We start from the raw sequence: 12,957 nt of genomic DNA, 5'->3' as shown, positions 1-12,957 counted from the left end.
CCTCAAACACTGGAAAGGCACGCAAGAGTTTACTCTTGTCTCCTTTAGATAAAAAGGAATCTGAACAGCGTCCATCAGTGCACAGCAGGGGTGCACCAGGAAGAGCAGGCAGGACAGCATAAACCGTTCCTCGGCTCTGATCTCTCGCTCCCTTTCGCTTTCGATTCTGGAGAGTAGGCAAATGCTCATCTGGATGATACCTCTCTTCCTTATAGTGAGCCACTTCTCCCTCCAAGTCCTCTTCCTCGGAGGGGCTCAATTCCTCAGAGCTATCAGGCTCGAGGGCCTCCAATTTCTTAACTGGGTAGAGGGGCTTCGGTCTCGAAGCTCCATCCCTTTCCCTAGTTTTCTCTCCCAGGGCGTCCTTTCCCTTATCTCTCGCTTCCGCAGGTCGAGTGGAAGGGTCTGTGTTCTTGGGTATACCCTTTTTTCCCTTTTTTCTCTCCCTTTTATCCTGACTAGCCCCCACTCTCTCATTACACTCTGTTTCTGACATGCTATCTTGTAACTCCTCAAGTGCCCTCTGTCCCGACACTACAGAGGCATGGCATTTCTCATCCTCCAGGCAAGAATGTATCAAATGCCAAGTAGACATCGTAACAAGCACCACTAGCACAATTACCGCGGCTTCGGCCGTGCTCTCTAACCTTGAGGAAGGGTCGGAGAAATTAAAACCAAACAGCATGCCTCTCAGAGCTTACCTTTGTCCTGCAGTTCTGAATCCTCTCCGTGAACGGAGGGTCTCCTCCGCACCAGCGGTTGTAAGGCTCCCCCAGCGACCCGGGTTTCGGCACCAGTTGTTGCCCGCGGACACTAGGATCCTTCTGCAGCAAGCATTTATTGCATCGTGAAGAGGAAAAAGGACCGAGCCAATAATCGGCACTGCTTATATACACCACAGCGTGGCGTGTCCGCCCACAGCACGGCATGTCCGCCCATGATTGGCTGTTTGCTCAACACCCCACGTGACGCCCCAGGATGGGCTGTGACTTGGCGTCTTTCACTCTACGCACATGCGCAAATAGTTCTCTACGCACATGCGCAAACAGTTGTTTACCAGGAGTCGACAGCGGAAGTAGGCGCCATCTTGTCATGGCGAATGCCTCTCCAGCTCTACTGCTCTCCACAGATTCTGTCCATCTGCTCTGCTATCCAGTGGTCCATGTGGACTGCTGTCCATCTGTCCATCTGTCCATCTATCCATCTGTCTACATAGATTCTGTCCATCTGTTCTTTTATCCAGTGGTCCATGTGGACCTGCTGTTCATCTGTCCATCTGTCCATCTGTCTACATGGATTCTGTCCACCTGTTCTGTTATCCAGTGGTCCATGTGGACCTGCTGTTCATCTGTTCATCTGTCCATCTGTCTACATGGATTCTGTCCACCTGTTCTGTTATCCAATGGTCCATGTGGACCTGCTGTTCATCTGTCTACATGGATTCTGTCCTGGCCTTCACCTCTACATCTTTCACATCTTGAATCTTCATTTCAACTCTGGCCCAGCAGCCTGACTATAGAGCAGCGGCCACATCTGCTACAGGATCTTTCTGCATCCCTATTAGTTCCCTGCTTTCAGCAGCTCAAACCTCTTTTAAATTCCTTGAACAGCTTGCAGCCTCTTTAACCCTTTGCTACCATGCATGCCCTGAGAGAGCCAATGATTAAAACTGAAACAGAAGAACTTTGTCTTGGAAGGCTGTCTAGGAAAGTGACACTACTTGATAAATTCTTGTATCATGTGAATTGTCGTTCGACAGATAGATTCTGACACTTGAGAGACACAAGGGTGTTCATCTGTGTTTCTGACATAGCCAGGTCATAACATTTACTAACTCTTTTTTTGTAGGGAGACAGCCCATGCATGCATTATCATCTTCTTAGCCTCAACCAACAGGACTTTTCTTGCTATAAGACAGAACCCAGCTTGGTGTGAATCCTAGAGGCTTTATCAAATGTCACTGACTGAACCTGAAGTTTGTAGTGAAGAATGTGGCCCTTGCTGCTAATCTCCTTGGGTTTGAAGGGCAAGCGGGTCACTTTTCTATATGATTTTGGCAAGACACATGATCCTTCTGCACATTCCTTTTCAGCTTTTCCGGACAAGACAATAGTGTGCATATCACAGGGTGGTTGTGAAAAGTTAGATATTTTCCTTATGTACTTGTGCTACCTAGTTTTGCGTCAACTTGACCCAAGCTAGAGTCATGTGAGGAGGGAAGCTCAATTAAGAAAATGCCTCTATAAACCCAGTTGAAGGCAAGCCTGTGGGCATTTTCTTATATTCTGATTGATGGGGGCAGACCCAATACATGTGGGTTTGGTGGTCTTGGGTGTTGCTATAAGAAATCTAGTAAGCAGCACCCGTGCATGGCCTCTGCATTAGCTCCTGCTGCCAGGTTCCTGCTCTGATCTCCTTCAGTGATGAACAGTGATGTGTGAAGTATAAGCAAAATAAACCCTTTCCTCCCCAAGTAGCTTTTGCTTGTGGTGTTTCATTACAGTAGTAGTCACCCTAACTAAAATAATACTTAAATTGACCTAAGCACTTAAAGCAGTACTTGGTGCTGGGTCAGCTACAGTTAATAAGTCACACTGCATAGGCTCCCTTCCAAGGGCCTCCATGTTGGTGCAGTCAGCAAGTGACACAACAGACTCTGGGTGCTCTTTCTTGGACTCTGGGTGCTCTTTCCTGGACTCTGGGTGCTCTTTCCTGGACTTCTTCAGCTCCCATTTGCCAGATTTCAGTTTACAATGCTATGCATACCTTGGAGGAATTAAGACTTGGCACCATGTTAAAATTCAGTTTGTTAAAAACATTACCATTATGTATTTTAAAAAAAGAAATCTCTATGTGGGTCCCCCAACAACTGGAGTGGGGTCTGTTCCTAAATCTGTTGCCTGCTTGTGGATTCATTCCCCTAACTGAGTTGCCTTGTTTGGCCTCAGTGGGAGATACACCTAAGTCCTGCAGTGATTTTATGTGCCAGGGTAGGGTGATATGGGATGGTGGTCTCCCCCTTTTCAGAGGAGAAGGGGAAGGGGAATGAGGAACGGGGAGAAGGGCTTTGTGAAGGGAGTATGGTGAGGGCAGGGACTGCAATGGAGATGTAAAGTGAATAAATAAACAAATTAATGAAAAAAGGATAATTTCTTCTGCTGTGGAGGTTTGAATAAGAATTGTTCCTATAGGCACATGGATTTAAATGCTTGTTCATTAGGGAGTGGTGCTACTGGATAGCAATTAGGAGGTATGGCCTTGTTGGAACAGATGGGACCTTGTTGGAAGGAGTATATCACTGGGGTTTGGGGAGGGGGGGTGAGCTTTGGGATTTCAAGTGCTCAAGTCAACCTCAGTCTCCTCTCCTCCTCCTCCTCCCTCTCTCTCTCTCCCTCTCTCACCCCCCCCCCCCCCCCCCCCGCTGCCTATGGATTCAGATATAAAATTCGCTTCTGTAGCACTATGTAGGCCTGCATTCTGCCATACTTCCCCCCCGTACTGATGACAATGAACTAAACCTATGAGCTGTTTTTCTTTATAAGAGCTACCATGATCATGGTGTCTCTTCACAGCAATAACATCCATAGCTAATCCAGAAACTGGTACCAGTGAGTGACGCAGCTATTGCTGTGATAGAATGGAACATGTTTTTGTTTGCAAGACTTTGGTACTTTGGATTAGAAAAGCAATTAGACATATTAAGTAGGGTTAATATCCTGTTAGGAGCATGGATGAGCGTGATACTGAGAGTTATTTGAATTGTGGGGTCCCAACTCAAGAAGTTTCAGAGGAGATGAATACTAGTATGTAGCTTAGAGATCATTCTTATGATATTTTGGTGAAGAATAGGGGCTGCCTTTTGCCTTCATCCAGAAACTGTGCCTGAGGTTAAATTGAAGAGAATTAGGTTAAGTAGCATTGGCAGAGGAGACTTCAAGACAGCCTAGAATTGACTGTGTTGTATGGTTATTAGTGGCCATTCTTATGCAGATCTACAATGAAAAGAAGCATGGAAAACTACAAGATGTACAGTTTAAAGAAAAAAAAGGGGAGTACCTGGAAGTGAAATGGAGCTAAGTCTTATGTTCAAGAAGATAAACAGATTAAAGAAAACTCTGATGCTAAATAGAATAAAGGTGTCTTCAGGGCAAGGCCACACTCATTTAAGATTTCAATTTATAAAAAGAGGTTAAAGAAAAGATTAAGGTGGGTACACCTTAAATCCTAGCACTCAAAAGAAGTGAATTTCTGAGTTAGGCTAACCTGGTCTACAGAGCAAGTTCCAGGACTGCCAAGTGTAAACAGTGAAGGAGACCAAAAACAGAGATGATACATTGTTAAGTGAGGGGACTAAGTTCCGGTCCTAATAAGCAGCAGAACTTGGCAGCTTGGGCCATGTGGTTCTGGATTTAGAGTCAAGGATACGAGAAAGGGGTTGTGGAATCTTGCTCTGAGACTAAGGAAAGTCGTTGAGGCCAGACTTGTGGCAGGAGTGTACCTGTATGGAGGCCCAGAGAGGCCATTGTGTGAATCTGTGAAGGTGAAGTCTGGATTGCCTTGGAGACCCCAAGAAGTTAGAGATGCCATTATGGTGGGATGACTGCCAACAGAGAATGGAACCAGCCCAAGAGAAAGAAGTTGTTTGCAGTCAACAAAGCTGAAAGAAAGGATTTGGAGATCTGAAGAGTGTCTTGACATCAGACATGGAGATGCAGAGTTTGGAGTTTGCCCAGCTGGTTTTCAGTCTTCTTTGGTCCAGTATTTCCTCACTTTGTTCCCTTTCCTCTCTGTGGCTGTAGTTTTTCTCTACTCTATTGGGTTCTTTTATCTACAACCTTTCTCCACCCTTATCCCTTCCATCCCCCAATACTAGGTAGGAGAGAAAGAAGATTAGAGGGGAAAGGGGATTTAGATCTCTTTAGACTACTTCATGATGATTAGGAGCCTAGAGTTCCTAGGCACATTTTCAATTCTCATTGTCAGGATATCTCTAGATAGCAGTCCAGCAATCCAGCAGTCTAGCAATAGCCAAAGCAGCAAATAGCAGCAACAACAGCAGGAACCTGTAGCCGCAGCAGCGGGAGCAGCCACTCCCACAGCCCTTCTCAGGGCTCTCACATGTATCTCAACAGTCCCCAGAATTCTAATGTAAACTAACTGCAGCTGGCAAAAATCACTCCCCTCCTAGAGCACAAGACAAATCATAGTGGCTGTGAACTGTGGGTTAAAATGGTGTCCTGAGCCCAGCCGCCACACTGGGAGGGCCACTCATGGAGGCGGAGGAAGGAAGTTTGACTGTATAAGCCCCAAGTGGCCGCCAGGCAAGAGTTGGGCTGTGAGAAGCCACAGGACCTCGCTCCGGGCCTGGGGAGGCACAGTCTAAAGCTCTTGTGGAACTGCCCAGGGTCCCCAGGCCTGCACGGAGGCTGAGGAAGGCAGGTTCTCACTCTTAGGTACCACAGAATGCTGAGGAAGAGCTGAGAATGGAGTAGGGAGGCCACAGGGCTGCCTCTGGCCCAGACCGTAGGGAAAAGGGCAGTGGGAGGGTGCTCCAGATAGATTCCCCAGGGGAGGAGAGTGCTTGTCTTGCTCAGTTGGTGGCTTGGGTTGGTAGAGACTGTGTTCTCCAATAAAGCCACACCTCACGGGCCAGGCGTCTTCAAACCACCATAAGTGCAAGTCCAGCTATGTGATGAAAAGCAGCTCCCATTGGTGTTCTCGGTGAACTAACTGCCTTTGATCAGAAACAAATGTCTCTATGTTTATAAAGCTTATCTTAAAATAAGGAGCAACTCTTTCTCCTTTATTTGCTCTTTTCTGTGATTCTTTCTGAATTTACAAGTAAAATATTTCATTTTCTTAATGAATGATTCTTTTAAGTAAATGTTATTTTAAGTATGTTTTAAAATGTTTTTACGTGTGTGTGTGTGTGTGTGTGTGTGTGCATGCATGTTCACTTGTCACTATATGAGCCACATGTCTGTCAGTCACCTGGAACTGAAGTTACAAGCATTGTGAGTAGCCCAGTGTGGGTACTGGGAATTGAACTCATGGTCCTCTGCAAAACAGCTAGTACTCTTCACTAATGAGTCATCTCTTCATCTCCTTTAATGGAGACTTTTAAAGGTGATTTAAGATGTAGGGCAGTGAATCAGGCTGCTATCTAGACATTGGGCTCTTGCCCACCCCCCAAGTCTAGTTCTCTTTCTAGACTGCAGACTCCTTTCTCATACAGGTGTGGTGGCTATGTACCCACCTTCAGCTTCCAAGGAAAACACTGGTTACCATGTGATCTCAGTGAGACTCATTCAGCTGCCTATAGAATGAGACAGGGAGACACCCTGCTGCACAGGACCTTTTCGGAGATTAAATAGCAGTGCACATGTGTTTGGCACATGGGTTGATACTTGTCATCTAGCAAGCGCTCAGTTTGTGATAGCTGGTGCTATAACTCCAGTCTTGATTGAAAATTGTCCTGGTGACCTCTTAAGTGTCACCTTTTTGAAAAGTTAAGTGCATTAACCCTTTCCTCATGCAGTCTAAGCAGGAGGCTTGCAGAGCCTTCTAGTAGAGTCCATACAAGCTGTTGCTAATTCACTATGCCTTCTGCCATTAGCTTTAAAATAATGCCTCGCAATTTCTCTAACCTGGAATTAAAATCAGAGAATGTAGTCGTTGCCCTGAGTTATACGAGGCATAAATAAACTTCTCTGGGAGAGTTGGAAGCTTTCCTAGTTTGAAGATAATTAGCTCTGTATCTCTGGAGTTCAGTATATAAACATGCATTGGCTGCCACCAACTCAGAACCTCATAGCATTTGGAATCCGGCTGGATAACAACTACCTAAGAGCCAAGGAATCCCTTCTTGTGTTAGAGTATAGTCAGCTTCCATCACAAAGGAGAGGTTCAATTTCAAAGACAAGCCTTTTATTGGAAGTTTGTTAGAAGGACTCACAAGATAGACTTTGGGAAAAAGAGTCAAGGATAAAAAAGTGTTACCTCCATTTCTCTCTTTCTGGTTCCTAGAATTCAACAACATCAGCTACAGCAGGAAAAGAAACTCTTCCCAGTAGAATCTTTCTGGACAACACACCTGAAAAGCTCTCGGACATTCAGCAAGATGACTTAGTGTTAGCATGGTGCTATGGAACTTTAATGTGAGTGACTCTATTTTTACTTTTAGCCTGGTCTGTTAACACTCAGTATAATGAACTCTATAATCTTAATTTAACAGCATTTAGGTCATTTTCATGCCTTGTGTGTTGTGAACAACATGTATGATGGTTTGTATACGCTTGGCCCAGGGAGTGACACTATTAGAAAGTATGGCCCTGTAGGTGTGTCACTGTGGGTGTGGGCTTTAAGGCCCTCATCCTAGCTGCCTGGAAGCCAGTAATGCCTTTACATGAGGATGTAGAACTCTCAGCTCCTCCTGCACCATGCCTGCCTGGATATTGCCACGTTTCCCACCTGATGATAATGGACTGAACCTCCACATCGTAAACCAGCCCTAATTATATGTCTTTATAAGAGTTGCTTTGGTCATGGTGTCTGTTCACAGCAGTAAAACCTTTGCAATCTTTGGATATATAGGTAGAATTAATGGATCAACTGGTACTTCTCTTTTTAATTGCTTGAGGGCCTCCATATTGGATATCTTTTGTCTGTACTTACCCCTGGCTGCTTCAGACTTTCATTACGCAACACCCAAGTACTAAGAATATACAGATTCATGCAACTCTGACTGCTCTGAAGTCTAGACTCATCTAGAACATGGCTAGGGAAAATTGCTCCCTGGACCCCTGCAGTAGGCTGAGAAACAGCCTTCTAAAAACACCCATATTCGAGCCCCTGCTACTCGCATGTACCTTTAAACAGCCATGACGTTGAGTGTGTTCTTTGTTAAGGGTCTTGACGTAGGGATGATCCTATTTTGCCTAAATGGATCATTAAAGCAATCACATGTGTCCTTATAATGGGGGAATGACGGAGATAGCACAGAAGAAGAAATGGCAATATGATTATGTGATTATAGAGACAGACAGAGGTTAAAGTGATCTAGTCACAAATCTAGGGATGCAGGTAGCCACTATAGCAGTGGTTCTCAACCTGAGGGGTCACGACCCCATTCACAGGGGTCACCTAAGACCACTGGGAAATAGAAACATTTACAGTATAATTCATAACAGTAGCAAAGTTACAGATATGAAGTAACAACAATAATTTTATGGTTGGGGACACCGACATGTGGAACTGTATTAAAGGATTGCTGCATTAGGGAGGTTGAGAACCAGTGCACTAAAGGCTAGAGACAAGTATGGGGTTCTTCCTTAAAGTTCATGAGAGAGTACACCCCTTCCAGCACCTTGATTTCTGCTCAGGCAGACTATATTAAGTCACCATGTTCGGGCTGATGTATAGTTGTAGAAAATGGACAGAACAACCCCTCAGCATCTCCCCCGACTCATCCAACTCACTCCCTGCAGGCCTGAGCTTCTCACAGTCCTCCTTGGCCCAGGATAGGGACAGTTCTGCTACTCTAGTCACTCCGGTCAAATTCTTCACAGCCATTCAGAAGTCCTCTCCCTGGCCCACCCTACTCATCATGGCCGATTCCACTTGTTCTGCTTTGCACATAGATTCAGAACCACCCTCTCTGTGGGGCATGTGGGAGTCAGCCATTCAAAGGAAAGAGTGGGAGGGAGAGTGAGACACCACAGGCTCCTGCAATGCCTTGAAGAGTTCTGATCTGCCATATATGGTGTTAGATCTAAGATGGCTCCCACAATGCTGGTAAGACAGCAAAACAAAACTGCGACCAGGGCAGTGGGTGCTTCCCCCGTCTTCACGGAAGTCCTAACTGGTGACAGTGTTCCCACCCCCTCATCAGGCAGGGCTTTCATTAGGGCATGGTGACCTTATGGCTAGATATGATTTGCTGAGGATTCAGGGACTTGGGACTAGCTCAAATACTGTATATAAGCATATATACTTTGCAATAAACTCAGATCTGAACCCTGATGCTAGTCTCTGGAGTCTGATTCCTGGGATTTATCACATGACTCCATCACCTTTCACACCCCCATCCTGGGTCCTGTTCCCAAACCCCTCTGTCACTGTCCTGGTTGAGTCACTGTCACTTCTTGTTTTAAGTTACCAAGTCAGTCTCCCATCTCCACCCTCCTCCCATCTCCACCCTCCTCCCATCTCCACCCTCCTCCCATCTCCACCGTCCTCCCATCTCCACCCTCCTCCCACCTCCACCCTCCTCCCACCTCCACCCTGCATCCTCCCCTTTTCAGACCACACTGCACGGATCTGCCCTATGTCTCCTTTCTCAACCAATGCAGAATCTGGAGTTTTTGTGCTGATGTCAGACTCCTTTGAGGCTGGGCTCCTGTTACTCCATACTTTATCTCCTTTTCTGCAGTGTCTGCCATTCCTCTTTAGTCACCCTGGCCTCCTTCCTGTCCTCAATACTCTAAACAGATTCTTATTTGGGGCTTCTACTTGCTATTTTCTCAGATAGCTTACTCTCTCACCTCTGTCAACTATTCTTTTTATTTATTTATTTATATATTTATTTATTTATTTTTGGTTTTTCGAGACAGGGTTTCTCTGTATAGTCCTGGCTGTCCTGGAACTCACTCTGTAGACCAGGCTGTCCTCGAACTCAGAAATCCACCTGCCTCTGCCTCCCAAGTGCTGGGATTAAAGGCGTGCGCCACCACCACTGTCAACTTCTCAGTGAGAGTTCTATGGCTACCTTATCTCAGCCTATACCGCCAATCTGTGCTCTTACCTCCTGATGTACTCCTGCTTTGATTTTTCTTGCTAGCACTTATAACTATGGCTTTTACTTATTTTGATCTGTGATCATATTCTCAACCCTAAAGCAGTACCCAGCATATAGTGACTGCTCAAGACAAATCTTCATGCAATGGCTGTCAGAATGCATGTCCTCGTGGCAAGCAAGAGTCACACATGATGGGGGTGGTTACTCATGCTGTAATCTCAGCACTTGAGAGGCTGAGACAGGAGGATTGTGGAGAATGTGAGGCTGATGTGATAGTTTGAATAAGAATAACCCCTTGTCCACTCCTATGTTTGTGGAACTCCCCAGTTAGTGGAACGGTTTGGCAAAGATTAGGAAGTGTGGCCTTGTTGGGGAAGGTGTGTCTGGGGATGGGGTCTAGGGTTTCAAAATCCTGTGCCATTCCCAGTGTGCTCTCTGCCTCCTGCCAGGAGGTTTTGGATGTGACCTCTCAACTTGTCCTGCATTATGTCTTCACTGCCATGGGCTCCTCTGAACATGCCAACCCAATTAAATGCTTTACTTTATAACTTGCCTTGGTCATGGCTAAGAGGGGGTACTATTGGTTAAACAGAGGATCCTCTGGGGGGAAAAAGAATGAAAATTCTTTAATTTTATTTGGCTTCAGACATTTTCCCCTAAGATGCTCAATTCTTTCATTTACAGAGTTTTAGTTCTACTGAAATTCTCCTGCTAATTTGAGTTTTCTGATAGTTTCACAAATTTAATTAATTAGTTAATTAAAATCATAGGAAAACCAGAATTGATAAAAAAAAAAAAGTTAGAATCATTCTAATTTCAAGGTTTCACTTTAGGAAAAAAAAATGCATGTAATATTTTTCCCTGTGGTCCCACCTGGTCCCACCTGGCTATGCGAGATCCTTTGCTCAATGTGGCACATGGAGAGCTTGCTCCATTAGTTTCTAGTGAATGGTCATAGTGGTCCCACACTTGTCACTCTCATTGACCTTAGGTGCCCTGTCCTACATTGAAGATAAATTGTGAAGTGTCCCAGCAGAACAGCTGTTTTTAAATGAAGAACTATGCCAGGATTTATGACATCTCATGTTAGTGCCGCAAGGAATAGAAGGGATGTTAACCATGCAAGAGCAAATTGTACAGAAGTCACCATTCATAAATAAATAAAAAATCCTGAATATGCTGAATATTAACCAAAAAGGTCCACAAAACAAGTCTACAAGGCAGAATATTTATTTACTCCAAATTACTTTGTCAAAGGTCATGCTTTTAGTTTTCCAGGGCTACCATTAGAAACTTATACAGATAAAGTGGCTTAAACACCAAAATGTTCTTGTCTTACACTACTGAAGACCAGAAACCTGAGCTGAGGCTGTGTCACAATCCTGCTGAAGATTCTGCAAAGATACTGGCTCCAGGTTCCTAGGATCAATCTAGCTTAACTGAAGTCTTCACGGGAATTCTTCTTTACGTATGCCTCTATATCAAATCTGCCCTCCTCCCCCCCAAGTCATACTGGATTGGGACCCACCCTACTCAAGTATGACCTTGTCTTAGCTCAGGACATGTGCAGTGGTCCTAGTTCCAAATATATTTTGAGGTGCTGGGGACGAAGCCCTCAATATGTGAAATTTGACTGACTGTGGCTCCCCATTTATAGACACCCACTGTATTCACCATAGCAGAGATTAAGTGCCACAAACATGATGTGACTTGAACTTGGCTCTGCCCTGTTGGCAGAACATGGAGCTCTGTTCTGAGCATGCTCAGAGTAGAGTGGAGTAGGTGCTTAGTTTGGATATTGTGGTAGTTTGAACAGGAATAACCACCGTAGACACATGCTTGAACGCTTGACCCATAGGGAGTGGCACTATTAGGAGGTATGCCCTAGTGGGAGGAAGTGTGTCATTATGGAGGCAGGCTTTGAAGTCTCATATACTTAAGCTATGCCCATTGTGGCTTATAGTCTTTCTCTGCTACCTGCAGATCAACGTATAGAACTCTCAGCTCCTTCTCCAGCACCATGTCTGCCTGTACACCACCATGCTTCTCATCATGATGATAATGGACTGAACCTCTGAACTGTAAGCCAGCCCCTATTAAATACTTTCTTTTTCTAAGAATTGCCTTGGTCATGGTATCTCTTCGCCTCAATAAGACCCTAAAACAGATATAATGGTTGTACGAATCACCATTGTGTGATATAGAAGATCCACTGTGCTTCTTTCCCACCTCCATGAAAGAGTATAGAGAACTGAGCAGAAGTTTCACTGTTTTTATAAGGAACTTTATAGACCATTCCATTGAATTTCTAACTGCTTGAAGGTTATCCTTTGGGAATTTAAGATTTACATTGGAGTGTTATAGGGTAAATTATTGAGGAGCAAGCATGAACCCCCCTCATCCTGAGATGAACTGGAAACTTAGTGGCTTATTTTCACATTTTATATAATCAATAATGATGGCTGAACCTGCCCATTGTGCCTAAAATGTGCTGGTCGTAGGAGTAAGCTGTGACTGTCAGGTATATGGCAGGGCTCTGGAAGCTGAGCCTTGTAATACATGGGTGACCACATCAGAGTGTGACAGGCACAGGCCTGCAACCTGGAGTGAGCTTTGGAAGCCCAAGAGCAAATGCACCCAAGGATAGCAGTGACAGATAACCAACTTGCAATCATTTGGTTTATTCTCCCCACCCCTGTCATCATAGCCAGAGGAAGATGTCAGTTACCTTTATAGTCACCTTCTACTTTGAGACAAGATCTGTCGCTGATCCTGAAGCTAGGCTGGCAGCCATGAAGCCCCAGTGATTCTCCTTTATCTGTCCCTTCATATCACTCGGGGTATAGGCATGTAGCCACACACAGCTTTTTTACAGGAGTTCTGAGGATTTGAACTCAGATCCTCATACTTGCGCAAGTGATGTTATGTGACCAAGCTATCTTGCCAGCCCAGAACCAACTTTTGATATAGATGAGCACTAATTTACAGTTCAAGGAAAGACTAGACTCTAGCTTTACATTGTAAGCACTACTGAGGACACATGGCTATGGCACCTAAGCCAGGTGTCTCATACTGATAGACAAAGAGACCTAAAGAAGTAGAGGGAAGTAAAGTCAAGATGGCTGCTCTACCAGGTCCCTTCTGAGGTGATTTCCTACCTG

The 12,957-nt window shown here is 45.0% G+C and overlaps 1 long non-coding RNA gene across 2 annotated transcripts in view; it reads left to right on the top strand.

Moving 5' to 3' along the window:
* LOC116075270 overlaps nucleotides 1-11,829 on the top strand; it is a 51,146-nt gene extending 39,317 nt beyond the window's left edge. Inside the window, exons 2-4 of one of the 2 annotated variants that reach the window (XR_004112496.1) lie at nucleotides 7,027-7,157; nucleotides 11,146-11,264; nucleotides 11,780-11,811. This is a non-coding gene — a long non-coding RNA (uncharacterized LOC116075270). Of the gene's footprint in view, nucleotides 1-7,026; nucleotides 7,158-11,145; nucleotides 11,265-11,779 lie in introns of both variants that reach the window. The other variant, XR_004112495.1, reaches the window with a different exon arrangement.
* The last annotated feature ends 1,128 nt before the right edge of the window (nucleotides 11,830-12,957 follow it).

This window comes from Mastomys coucha, unplaced genomic scaffold, assembly GCF_008632895.1.
Source record: "Mastomys coucha isolate ucsf_1 unplaced genomic scaffold, UCSF_Mcou_1 pScaffold3, whole genome shotgun sequence".
Taxonomy (NCBI): Eukaryota; Metazoa; Chordata; class Mammalia; order Rodentia; family Muridae; genus Mastomys; species Mastomys coucha.
This window is presented reverse-complemented; position numbering and strand designations above follow the sequence as displayed.